Source organism: Pristiophorus japonicus, chromosome 4 (genome assembly GCF_044704955.1).
Source record: "Pristiophorus japonicus isolate sPriJap1 chromosome 4, sPriJap1.hap1, whole genome shotgun sequence".
In the NCBI taxonomy this organism is placed as follows: domain Eukaryota; kingdom Metazoa; phylum Chordata; class Chondrichthyes; family Pristiophoridae; genus Pristiophorus; species Pristiophorus japonicus.
Window position 1 is genome coordinate 200,476,134 of NC_091980.1, and position 14,162 is coordinate 200,490,295.

Sequence of the window (14,162 nt, forward strand, 5' to 3'; positions counted from 1 at the left end):
TACATAGAACTTTCTTCAATCTTCCTCAACATATATACAGGTTGAACATCCCTTATCCAGAACGCCCTTATCTGGAACCACCCCTCGTCCAGAAACATTCCCAGCCACCGGGTGGCATATGCACAGAACTCCAACATGAACAAATTGAACAAGTTGAAGTCCTTCCTCACTGCCGATTCCCGCAATCATTGGCCTGATCCCACAATCCACCACCCTCCGACCCCCATGATCTCTCTGCTGCACTCCCAGCCCCAAGCCAATCAGCCAGGATATCCCCTTGCTCAGTACTTGTATCATCCAATTTAACGTGACCACCCCTCATCCGGAAAAGTCCCTTATCCAGAACAGGCCAGGTCCCGTGAGTTCCGGATAAGGGAGGTTCAACCTGTACTAGGATGAAAAGTCTGGGTGGAGATTGTATAATGGTCCATGTAATCTGGACAGACAAACTTGGCAGGATGTCCATAACTGGTTCAATTGTGTCCAGATCACCAAGAAGATTGTGTTTAATCATCAGGCTAGGAAGGTAACCAGAGGAGATCTACAACAGCTTCTTGAGAAGGTTGTTCTGCTGCTTAACTTTGAGTGTGTACAGAGTGTGACATAATCTAATGTGAAAGACTATGAGCTAGATTTTCCATGTTTTTTGCATGCATAGTGCCCACTTAACGTCCATTTTGCCGCTGAAATGACGTATAACGCCCATATATCGCCATTTAGCCACAAAATGGAAACTGACGGGCATTTTTCGGAAATTTATCGGCAAGCATTACTTTCTCCATGTGCGTAACACCGGGAAAAATAATACCGCCACTTTCTTTAGGCGGAATCATCAGAATGGGTAAAATCAACGGCCATAATATCACCCAGCGTTAATTTCCGCACAAAATTAATGCCGAGATTCAATAATACCAACCGCCCACTTTTTTTTGTCGTAAAGATCACATTTGCCGAAACTAACGCCCAGGAGATCGCCCAGTGTCACTTTCACCACCTCACACACAATCAAATGTTCAACATGTCCAGCAACACAGAATGCAAATGCAAAGTAGGAGGGTGGTCCCCTCCCCCCATTACAACAAATGGCTTATACCCAGATGGAGATGTAACACAGCCATTACCTGCGGACATGCATCTAACTTTCTTTCCCCCTCTCCTTCTTCTCCCCACCTCTATGCCTTCTGCTCCTCGCTCCATGGCGCCTGGCCGAAGAGCTCCTCAGGCGGTGCCTCATTGGGGGGGATGAAGGCAGAGGCGGTGGTTGCAGGAGTATGGGAGTGGAGGGTGCCGAGAGGGGAACAGTCTCTAATGCAGCAGGATCTTGGTCCTAACGCTCATCTGTCTTTCGCAGGGGTGGTGCGGAACCTAGGGGAGGAGTGCCGTGCTCTGGGACCACTGGGAGGCCTGTGCCAGCAATGTTCCTGGCTATCGCCTCCAGAGCCTCTGCGGAACCTACTCAGTCATGGTGGCCAGCTGTCGGGATATGCCCCCCAATGCTTCGAGGAGCTTGTCACCAATATCTACAGTACTCCTGGACAACTTATCCATCTCTCCATTCTCATGTGGTGCTCGTGGACCAGACCTGCCGCGTCCACGAAATCTCCGTGCGATCGGCGCCGTCCTGGGGACAAATGGGGTGCCTTGTGACGAGGTGCTTGGGGCCGGTACCTCCAGAGTGGAGGCGGGAATGACCAGAGGAGCACTAGATGGCCTTGGCGTGGAATGGCTTCTGGAGCGTGGTGATGCAAGTTCCTCGAAGTCGGCGCTCTCATTCGCAGAGAACAGACCCAGCGGATTGACGGGCGAGAATCGGAGTTCCTCAGCAGATGTAGGATCGTCCGCCGAGTCCGGCCCCATGCCCCCACCTTCTGGCCTCTGTAGTCTTGCCTGGGGCCACGCTGCTAGCTGAGCTGCAAAACACAGATGAGGTTAATAGAGGAAAAGGTGGTGCTTGGGTCACAAGGTGATTCCAGCTCTACACACAGCAAATGCACGACAAAAGCACCATCGCTATCAAAATCATCACAGACATCAGATTTCATGACCATCATTTGCATTGCAATGACTTTCATTAGGCCAGCATTATTTCTAGGACAATTTTAGAAATCATCTATCATATATGATTGCTTGGATATGAGTGGGTGTGGCATCTATTTACATCACGCAATGGTGTCAAATTTACTCACGTCGCTTCACTTCAGCGTCTGCTTTCAAATGAGTGCGAATACCCGCTCCTCCATGTCAGTGATGTCGCTGACAACTGGTGGCCCCCCACCCATTCGCCTCTGCACGGACCTCATCATTGATAGCTTCTTCTGTAAAAGGTGACAGGACACCATAGCATGAGATCATTGCATGATATTATTGCTAGGTACTGTCATAGAGGCTGATACATCACATAACCGACAGATGTAATCATGATTCTTATGATTATTATCATTCTTTACCTAAAGACGTGCACCGTGACCGCAGGTTTTGACTACAACATTCCCGGTAAAAGTGAAAGACCTCACATCTGATTGTAGTCACTCATGACTGTTACAAATCAAATTATATAAATACATAAGTACATGTAAATAAATGTAATACTTACTCTTGTGGATCCCACAAGGTCGTTCCATTGTTTGCGGTATTGGTTGCCCTCACGCACCTCATTGGTCACCGACGAGACCACCTCTGCTATCTCGGTCCATATCTTCTGGTAGACCTTTGGGATGGGTTTCCCATGCCCTCCCTGAGTCTAATCACCCCAGTGTAACTCGACCTCCTGCAGGAGGGAGGCATTTGCCTCGTCTGAGAACCTCCTGGCTCTTTTACGCCCTCCAATGTGCTCCTCTCCCAGCTCACTGCTCTCGTCAGCGTCAGTCTCCACAGCATGCTGTGTCGCCTCCTCCTCTCCCTCCCTTATAGGCCAAATTCGAGCAAATATGTGGCTGGTGACAGCTAATTTTTGTTTCCCTATTTGCTCTAAATCTCTAAACTCTCCCTCCTTCCTCCCAAAGCAGTCACACCACACCCACACACCGCCTTCACTCCCTCTCAGGTCTCTCTCTCTCGGTCTCCTCTTATGCACATATCATGATGACCCTTGACCTCCTGAATCGTGGAATCAAACGTTGCCATGCCATTGCTAAGGACGGCGACACTTTACGGCAGAAGGTCAGAGAGATTTAACGCTACCGCCCATTTCATATCGCTTGCGGTAACATTTCATAAATGGAGACTAGATGCTTTGAGAATAGGCGAGAAGCTGGCAATCTGAAAACCCATTTTTACCGCCCACGCCGGAAATAACGCCCATTTTTGCACAAAAGTGTAAAATCTAGCCATATAATACTGATTCTGATAAAGATCCGTGCATTTGTTTCATGCCTTCAAGAATATATTACATAAAAGTGTTGGAATCTACTCATGGAACAAAACAATGATATCATATATTATATTGCACTGTAACTGTCAATACAGAGATGTACATTACGATTGATGTTTCCACAAAGATACTTTGAAGATGTCTCAAAAATTTAAAACTTTAGTGGAAAAAATACATGCAACTCAAAGTTGAAAAACCAAAAGACAAGAAAAGCATAATTTTATAGGGCAAATACACTGGTTCCATGCCCTTCAGGGTGAGCCACAACTTGAAGGGTTTCTAGGTTGTAGGTAGGGCGACAACACTATTGTGCTGCTTTTCCAACACACGTTCTTTTAAGCTTTGTGCCTTGCTGAGAATATCAGGTGAGTGAAGCTACCCTTATAAGAACATAAAAACATAAGAAATAGGAATAGGAGTAGACCATACGGCCCCTCGAGCCTGCTCCGCCATTCAATAAGATCATGGCTGTTCTGATCATGGACTCAGCTCCACTTCCCTGCCTGCTCCCCATAACCCCTTATCCCCTTATTATTTAAGAAACTGTCTATTTCTGCCTTAAATTTATTCAAAGTCCCAACTTCCACAGGTCTCTGAGGCAGCGAATTCCATAGATTTACAAACCTCAGAAAAGAAATTTCTCCTCATCTCAGTTTTAAATGGGTGGCTTCTTATTCTAAGATTATGCCCTCTAGTTCTAGTCTTCCCCATCAGTGGAAACATCCTCTCTGCATCCACATTGTCAAGCCCCCTCATAATCTTATATGTTTCACCTCTCATTCTTCTGAATTCCAATGAATAGAGGCCCAACCTACTCAACCTTTCCTCATGTCAACCCCCTCATCTCCGGAATCAACTTAATGAACCTTCTCTAAACTGCCTCCAAAGCAAGTATATCCTTTTGTAAATATGGAAACCAAAACTGCACGCAGTATTCCAGGTGTGGCCTCACCAATACCCTGTATAGCTGTAGCAAGACTTCCCTGCTTTTATACTCCATCCCCTTTGCAATAAAAGCCAAGATTACATTGGCCTTCCTGATCACTTGCTGTACCTGCATACTATCCTTTTGGGTTTCATGCACAAGTCTCCCAGGGCCAGCTGTACTGCAGCACTTTGCAATCTTTCTCCATTTAAATAATAACTTGCTCTTTGATTTTTTTTCTGTCAAAGTGCATGACCTCACACTTTCCAACATTATACTCCATCTGCCAAATTTTTGCCCACTCACATACCCTGTCTATGTCCTTTTGCAGATTTTTTGTGTCCTCCTCACACATTGCTTTGCCTCCCATCTTTGTGTCATCAGCAAACTTGCCTACGTTACACTCAGTCCCTCCTTCCAAGTCGTTAATATAGATTGTAAATAGTTGGTGTCCCAGCACTGATCCCTGCGGCACCCCACTAGTTACTGGTTGCCAACCAAAGAATGAACCATTTATCCCGACTCTCTGTTTTCTGTTAGTTACCCAATCCTCTATCCATGCTAATATATTACCCCCAACCCCGTGAGCTTTTATCTTGTGCAGTAACCTTTTATGTGCAAAGTGTGATGTAAACTTTGGTCGGGAAATTGGAGCTGTTTGCATCGGCCATTACAACCGGTTTGTAAGAAAAAAATGACGGCCACCTGCTTCCGGAGCAGAACGCGGCGGCCACCATTTTGGGCAGGCTGGTGAAGCTGCCATTACCTGCACTTGCTTCACCTATCTAAATGATTCAGATCATGACATCGATCGGCATGCAATGCTGAATTGACGCACAGTCTGGGATCTTGGACGTCATCACTCTTAATAACACCCTCTCCAAATGACACATATCAGAATGTGCATGCTACAGTACAATGGAGTCACTGCCGGTGCTTCTTAAAGGGACACATACAACTTTAAATAAGTTTAGATTTTTGCTTTTCTACTGGTTTCTTTACATTTTATTTAAGTAGTGGCGTGGTGCAATGCATTTAAAACATTGTTAAAGTGTGCAGGGAGTGCTGTTGGACATTTACAAGGCTTTGACTCTTAAAGGAAGGCCTCTGTGCACGCCATTTGCTCCCAGTCCTGGGGGCTCTAGTTGCAGTCCCCCATGAGCTGCAGCATCACATGGAGCAGAGGCAGCAAAAGGGTACAACCTGTTTGCAGAGGGAGGAGGAGAAAGAGGACGAAACAGAAGAGGAAGATGAAAAAGATAAAAAAGCAGAAATGGATGTACCAGAAGAGGAAAAAGTAGAAGAGAAGAAATTGGAAGCAAGGAGGCAATCCAGACAGTGCCTTTCTGGCCGGGATATCTGGGATCGCATCACCCGCCAGCGGTACCAGTGAACACAACCTCAATTCCCATTTTTAACATTTGTCTGCATCTTACCTTCCCTCTATTACTGACCATCGCAGTGTCCTCTTGGACACAATGCTAAAATAAATGCCACCACAAAGCAAACTTTCCAATCCAACTTTATCCATATATACATCCAATCTTACATCAAAAAATTCAACTAATCACCCTAGAGCATTCCCTTAGTGACAGTCTTGCATGTGCCGTTTCCTATCCTAGTGCTGTTATGCAGTACTACCTCTGTGACTGCAGCATGGCTGGTGGAAGGCTGCTGACTTTCAGTGGGGGACACTGCAGATGGCCTTGCAGGTCGATATCACGGAGCTGGTGGCTGGGAGTGTGAAATTAAGTGATGGTGTTTCTTCTTCTACTTCACTCGCCTTTTCTTGGCCAACCACTGGCTGGGCGGGCTGGATTAATTGCGTGTCTGAAATGAGGAATGCACAAGGGTAGGGTTGTGGTGAGGGATGGGGGGGAAAATAAGAGCTGTAGGCTTACACTATGTGCAGCTTGTAAATCAGAAGAGATTGTCGGATGAGGAGGAAGTGGGATGTGAGAAGAAGAATAACATATGAGGATACCAGCATCTTATATTCTTTCAGCCCCATCCCTGGCCAAGGGCTTAGCCATACCCCTGTCAAGAATGGCCAGCACCAGCTCCTCCAAGGGGTGAGGTGAAGCTAGGAATATGAGGTGTACCCCATGTTTGGTAGCATTTGTTGCTCGGTGAGTGATGGGGTGGGGTTCGGGCATTGAGCAGTGCATGAGGCTCATGGTGCAATTACATAGAAACATAGAAAATAGGTGCAGGAGTAGGCCATTTGGCCCTTCTAGCCTGCATCGCCATTCAATGAGTTCATGACTGAACATGCAACTTCAGTACCCCATTCCTGCTTTCTCGCCATACCCCTTGATCCCCCTAGTAGTAAGAACTTCATCCAACTCCTTTTTGAATATATTTAGTGAATTGGCCTCAACAACTTTCTGTGGTAGAGAATTCCACAGGTTCACCACTCTCTGGGTGAAGAAGTTTCTCCTCATCTCGGTCCTAAATGGCTTACCCCTTATCCTTAGACTGTGACCCCTGGTTCTGGACTTCCCCAACATTGGGAACATTCTTCCTGCATCTAACCTGTCTGAACCCATCAGAATTTTAAACGTTTCTATGAGGTCCCCTCTCATTCTTCTGAACTCCAGTGAATACAAGCCCAGTTGATCCAGTCTTTCTTGATAGGTCAGTCCCGCCATCCCGGGAATCAGTCTGGTGAACCTTCGCTGCACTCTCTCAATAGCAAGAATGTCCTTCCTCAGGTTAGGAGACCAAAACTGTACACAATACTCCAGGTGTGGCCTCACCAAGGCCATGTACAACTGTAGCAACACCTCCCTGCCCCTGTACTCAAATCCCCTTGCTATGAAGGCCAACATGCCATTTGCTTTCTTAACCGCCTGCTGTACCTGCATGCCAACCTTCAATGACTGATGTACCATGACACCCAGGTCTCGTTGCACCTCCCCTTTTCCTAATCTGTCACCATTCAGATAATAGTCTGTCTCTCTGTTTTTACCACCAAAGTGGATAACCTCACATTTATCCACATTATACTTCATCTGCCATGCATTTGCCCACTCACCTAACCTATCCAAGTCACTCTGCAGCCTCATAGCATCCTCCTCGCAGCTCACACTGCCACCCAACTTAGTGTCATCCGCAAATTTGGAGATACTACATTTAATCCCCTCGTCTAAATCATTAATGTACAGTGTAAACAGCTGGGGCCCCAGCACAGAACCTTGCGGTACCCCACTAGTCACTGCCTGCCATTCTGAAAAGTACCCATTTACTCCTACTCTTTGCTTCCTGTCTGACAACCAGTTCTCAATCCATGTCAGCACACTACCCCCAATCCCATGTGCTTTAACTTTTCACATTAATCTCTTGTGTGGGACCTTGTCGAAAGCCTTCTGAAAGTCCAAATATACCACATCAACTGGTTCTCCCTTTTCCACTCTACTGGAAACATCCTCAAAAAATTCCAGAAGATTTGTCAAGCATGATTTCCCTTTCACAAATCCAAAATTAGTAGGAAATGGCTTTAGAAGATGCATTTACTGACCTTGATTAGTTGCCTGAGGTCATGAAACTTCTTTGGGCTCTGGAGCCAGGTCCTTGGGGGTGACGCGGCTGGCAGTGACGGCCTCAGTGCTCTGGTCCAACATTCTTCTTTCCAGAGGGCCTCCTGGCCCCCTGCACAAAGCTCAAGGTCTGTGTCCAAGACCATGAGTGCTCTTTCCCTGGCCTGTTGAGCCATTTGTGTTAGTGCTGATGCACGTTTACCATTTTTGATCAGCAGAAGGCAGCTCACCTTTTAGAGGTGCAGACTGCCTATTGCTGAAGAGCTTTTAAAAAAATGTATCTGCAGAAGACAGTTCAACTATAAGAGCTGCAGACTGCCTTTAAGAGAAGCAAGCTAGCTTTAAGGCTAGCCTCGCTTGAGCAATGTGAACTTCAGCCCCCTGCTGAGTGCACAGCCTGTCAGCAGTGCTTAAAAGTGGCACAGCAAGTCGATAAGGTGGCTAAAAAAGAAAATGGGTTACTTGGGTTTAAAAGTAGAGGAATATAATATAAACGCAAAGCGATCATGTTAGAACTTTAGAAATCACTCGTTGGGTCTCAGCTGGAGTATTGTGGACAATTCTGGGAAGCACACTTCAGGAAGGATGTAAAGGCCTTAGGAAGAATACAGGGGAGTTTTATCAGGATGTTACCAGGAATGATGGACTTCAGTTAGGAGCAGAAGTTGGAAAAGTTCTCCTTGGAACAGAGAAAGTTAAGAGGTAACCTAATAGAGGTTTCCTAAAGGGTTATCATGTACATTTATTTCCTCTAAGTCTAGTATTCTGGTTGCCCTGTAACTTTGTGATAACGATCACAACAGCTGAGCACCCAAGACAACAAAGATCTTTGCTTCGGAGACTGGTCTCCACTCCTATTTATTTATTGTTTCCCCTGGGAAACATATTATTTTTGTCTAAATCATTGGGGGGGGGGGGCAGGGAGGGTGAGGGGTGGTTGGGAAGAAGAAAGGAAAATATCAATATATGAGTTTATGCAAAGCAATGTTCAACTCCAAACATTAGTTATGGTTTTCAGATCTGGTTTTGTCTTGACACCAGAGGGTGCTCCCCCATTGAGCTACTTTCTGTTAGAATGGAAAGCATATATATTTGCAGCATGAATACCAATGGAATAAAGCTTTAAGCTATCATCCATCAATTTCTGTGCGTATGAAAAACCCATGGGATACCATAAACTGTGGGGTTTCCCCTTGATTTTGGCAAACCTTTTAAAATTTGCCTATTGTACCATCTGTATAGTAGGTTTCCTGGATCCTTTAATGTTCTCAATTACCTCCTTTGGCAAACTCTGGGTAATTAGTCTTTTCTATTTATAGGTTAGTAACATTACTAGGCCACAGATTCAAGCTATAAAGATCCTGACCCTTTCTTTCCTAATGTCCAAGATATTATGCATATTTGCAGGTGAAGGAGAAAAGGCATAGGGAAAGTTTCCACTCTAGACAACAACCAGGAGTTTGAAAAATATTCTTTATTTCCCCATAATTTAAAAGTTTATCTGTGAGTCACCCTATCAATGTAATATATGATACCTCCTAATGAAGTGACAACACGAGGATGAATCATGCCACTGCCGAGGGGATCTACAATGGCTTGTCTCATTTGGTAGCACTCTTGTTACTGAGCCATACTCTGTATGTACAGGCCCCACTCCAAGGCCAGAATTTTACCGGTGCTGAGAGGGCGGGATCGGAGACGGGTCATGTCATGTATTCAACTATCATTGTAACCCATGTATAAGTTGTCCTTGAGAACATTGACCACAAGGGGGTGAACTTGTGGGAGACACTCCTAACCTGGACTTTCAGGTATAAAAGGGGAAGCTCCACCCACCTTCATCGCTTGAGGTCTTGGTAATAAAGGTAACTGGTCACAGAGTGACCTTCTCTCAAGTATGGGCCTCGTGTGCATTTATACTGTATAGTAAGGACATATCAGGTCAGGTGTCAAAATAGAAATGATTGACAGCAGGTCAGAGGCATGCTGTCAATCCGCCTCCATGCTAGTCTCCCAGGTGTCAGGGCAGTCAGCGATTAACAGACCTGACACCAAGCAGTGGGGGAGACAATTTAGATCATTAAGAGATTGTTAAATGCCATTAAACACCATTTTGCCCTGCACTTACCATTTTTCCAGCTTTTTCACGAGGTTCATGGCGCTCGGCGATCACGTCAGGTAAGTATGTCGGGTGTTAAATCAGTATCCATTCTTCTGAATAGTTGACAGCTGCAAATGTGGTATAAAAGCTACCATTTCACAGCTGTTCACTTTCCAATCTTAGAGGCTGGAGGCTTCAGGATTTGGAAGACACATTTGAGCTTTATGCAGGTTGGAAGGCTTTGGAGTAAACTCTCTATCTACTTTCACCTCCTTGGAATAACCTCTCTCACCATTGACAGATTGCTTCTTCCATCTCAACTTCACCTGCCATCTATTCCATCAGCATCGGTGCCCTTGAACAAATCTCACCTTGGTCCTCAGAATCCCATCACAATAAGCCTCAATATCAACATCACCAGACACACCAGCAGCACCAACAACACCAACCTTCTGCACAATCAACTGATGCTGCACAGGACACAAGGCATCAGCACCTGACCACATTGCTGGCCAGGAGGCCTGGGATGATCTTACCATGACCATATTTACTTCACTTGATGCTGTACACCCTGGCTGCCACATGATGCATCAGGTTTTCCCCACTCCACATCAGCAGAATAAACCATTCCTACAATGTCCAAGCTATTCCTTTCACATTCATCACCATTGCGGGGGGAACCGTTATCATTCACTGCAACTCACTAAGCCACTTCCAAAGGTGCACATAAATCTGTCTAAGAATGCAGTGTTGAAAATAAAGGTTTCAATGTTTGGCAACACATTAACAGAAACTTTACATGAACATTGGATAAAAAACCCAAGTGTGTTGTTAGTTGGTATGATTGGACAAGAATGAGGGTGAGTGTGAGAGGTGGCTGGTGAGACGGGGAAGTGATAATGTAGATAGAGAGAGAGGGATGGGTGGAGGTGCAAGGTCAGTTGGTGTGAGTAAGGATGTGCAGGAGTAAGGTGGGGAAGGCAGAATGATGGGGATGTGATGAGTGGCACAGCAGGATGAGGTTGAGTGTGGCTTTGCAGTAACGTTTTGTGATCTACTGAGATCATTGAAAGATTTGCACCACTGCAGTCAGGTCCTCCTGACGATATCAATGTGCAATGTGAAACCAGGCTACGTTGGTCTACTGGGGAGGTCTTTTCCATCCATTGGAAGAGAAGAGAAGAGAACTTCCTTGCGTGCTGTAACTCCTTCCAGTAGTATATGGAGGGAGTGATGGAAACACCTTGGTGCAGCCGTGCACCTTTGTGCAGTGCTTGTCAGTGTTTTCAGCACCTCAATGCTGTAGAACTCTGACAGCACAACTGTCAAAATCAATGCGGCCATAGTCCCTTTAAGGAAACTGGCTGATGACACGTCATCAGACCCGCTTCCTTTTAATTGGCCGGGAACCTCAGAGCAGAGTTAACAAGCCCCATCATGTAAAATCACTTCAACAGAGTGGGATAGGAACCCACAGTGGACCAAGACCGTGCTACAGACCCCGGCCACCTCGCTTCCAACCCGGTAGGTGAAATCGCGGCCCAAGACTTGAATACATAATCTAGGGCAACACTCCAGAGCAGTACTGAGGAAGTGTTGCATTTTCAGAGGTGTCATCATTCCAAGGAGATTTTAAACTGAGGTCCAATCTTTGTGGTCAGATGGAGATTAAAGATCACATGACACTGCTCTAAGGGAATCAAGGGATATGGGAGCCGAAATTGATGAAAGCCAAGGGCCGACGAGTTACTTGATGGTACTTTGGGCGGGAGTTTCGGCAAAAAGGTCCTTGAAGAGGGACTTACGCCGTCAATCTGGGTAGCAGCGGGCGGGAGCTCCCAATCCCGGCGGCAAAGGCTCTTGCTGCCCAAGTGCCGCCGAGGATGGAGTCGGGCCCATAGAGGGTCGAAGAGCTGAAAAGAAAAATCAATGCAACAAAAAATAGTGGAACACCTTCAAGGGACCCCATGCAGGTAAGTTGCTGTAATCATTATTTTTTTTTAAAGGTTCACTAACCTTTTTTTTCAGATCTTCATACCTACCATCGAGGATAGACCAGCCTTCATGCAGCAGTCCTTCCCCATTCTGGCGCCGACTCCCGCCGACTCCCGCCCACCCAATCTGGCATCTCGGCGAGCAGGAGGTCACTTGCGCCACTTAGCCGTCCGCTGACATCAGCAGGTGGTTCCCGGCAGTTCTCCCCTCCCACCCGTTCCAGCCCAAGTGCAAACTGGCACAAGGTGGAACCAAAAGAGGAATGTTGGCAGATCTCAGCGGCAGTCGGCGGTAATACCATCAAGTTCAGCCCCATAGAGATCTGGTGGGAAAATGGAGTTGAGATCGAAGATCAGCCATGATCTTATTGAATGGCAGAGTAGGCTCGAAGGACGGTATGACCTACTCCTGCTCCTAATTCTTGTGTCCAAGTGCCTTGGTTAATATTCCAATTTTAATCAGTACTACCAATACAGATTAACTGGACATTCATTTCATTTCTATTTGTGCACAAAATAGCTGTCATATTGCCTGTATAACAGTCATTATACTTCAGAATAATTCATTGTAGGTGAAGGTCTTTGGGATGTTTCCGAACGACGTGATAAAATGCTACATAAATGCAGATTTTTTGTAAATTTCCCTCAGCACATGTCTGTATTGTTGCCAAAGTTTCACTCCATCACTGGAAGAGCAATTATCTTATAGTCCATTTACAGATAAATTGCACAACTGCATCCAGAGCAAGAAAGAAAAAGATGGCCAGCCACCATATTCAGATTAAATTGAAATTGCATTCATGAATCATGATAATGGACTGGTGGTTCAGAGCTTGACTGGCAGTTCAAGCAGAAGCTTTCATTCTGCAAGGGCTAATGAGATCTGATGTAGGAAATTCACAAGTTTCTGCTTGAATGAATTTGTTACCCCCCAAAGCACCTTATTTCAAACGCCATCGCCGGGAATTTCCTTGGGGCTTCTCCCACTCCACTGGTGAAATTACGGCGGTGGAGCAGCAGAACTCCCAAGGAAATTCACCCCCTGTATTTTCCCTCTGTCCATTGTAAAATTATCTTCCGTCAAATGTTCTGTCAGTAAAAACCATTTAGTCAAATAGCATTGGTAGGATTATTGAATTTATCTATTAAGTTCTGGATGAAAGTTGGCATCAAAATAATTTCTGCTTAGCAGATATTCTGGTCAGAGACGTGTTTTGACTGATACGTCAATCTTCATTATGCCCATTCTAATGAATAGGTTTTGATCTTTTTACTTATAAGAATATTACAGTAATTTGGGAAGTGAATGATACCAAGTGCATCACAGCTTAACATTTTTACCTTTATTAATACTTCAAATATCTCAATGCAGTGGACCTACCCTAAACGTTATGTGAAGTGAAGCCTTACTTAAAGGGAAGGCAGCAGAAGCAGGGTTTGAGATCACTGGTAATTGGAAAAGGCTTTTATGCAGTTTATGTAAAGCTAGAAATTGGTATTGATCTAATTTTCTCAATAAGTCAGTAGTGTAATAAACAGTTTATGAAAGACTTAGAGCTGAATTTTAACAGCCAAAAACAGGTGGGTTGGGGTCGGGATGTTATAATTTTAAGAATCTGCAACCCAACCCCAACCTGCCTTCAACCTACCAGCTTGCGGGTTTAATGGAGGCAGAACAAGGGGCTGGCAGCCAGCCCGCTCCCAAGGGGCAGGTTGGCAATTTAAATATTTTAATGAGGCTGGCAGCCGGGTTTCCCTGGCAACTGAAGGGAGGTGAAGACATCTTTGGGGAGAAGGTGAGTGCCTTTACAGGGCGGCCGGGTTTCCCTGGCAACTGAAGGGAGGTGAAGACATCTTTGGGAAGAAGGTGAGTGCCTTTACAGCACTGCTTGTGGGCCAGGAGGAGCAGGAGTGCTTCTCCCCTGCCCCCCAAGCTCCCTCCCATCAGATCCCTCCACCCATACAAAGACCCCCGGGTTTGGATCTCATCCCCCACCCTCGGGGATGGGGATCAGACCATTCAATCCCCCGGAGTTCTGGATTGGACCTACCTGTTCCTGCGGCCTGTTCCATAGCCCTCCCCGCCCAAGTGGAAGCCAAGCCTGTCAATCAGGCCGACTTCCAGGTGCTGAAGCGGTCGATGACAAAAGATGCACGCTATGGAGTTAAAACTACACCGCATGCGGGGCCCATCCGAAACTCTACCACCCCCCCACCATCTATGTAAACCGCC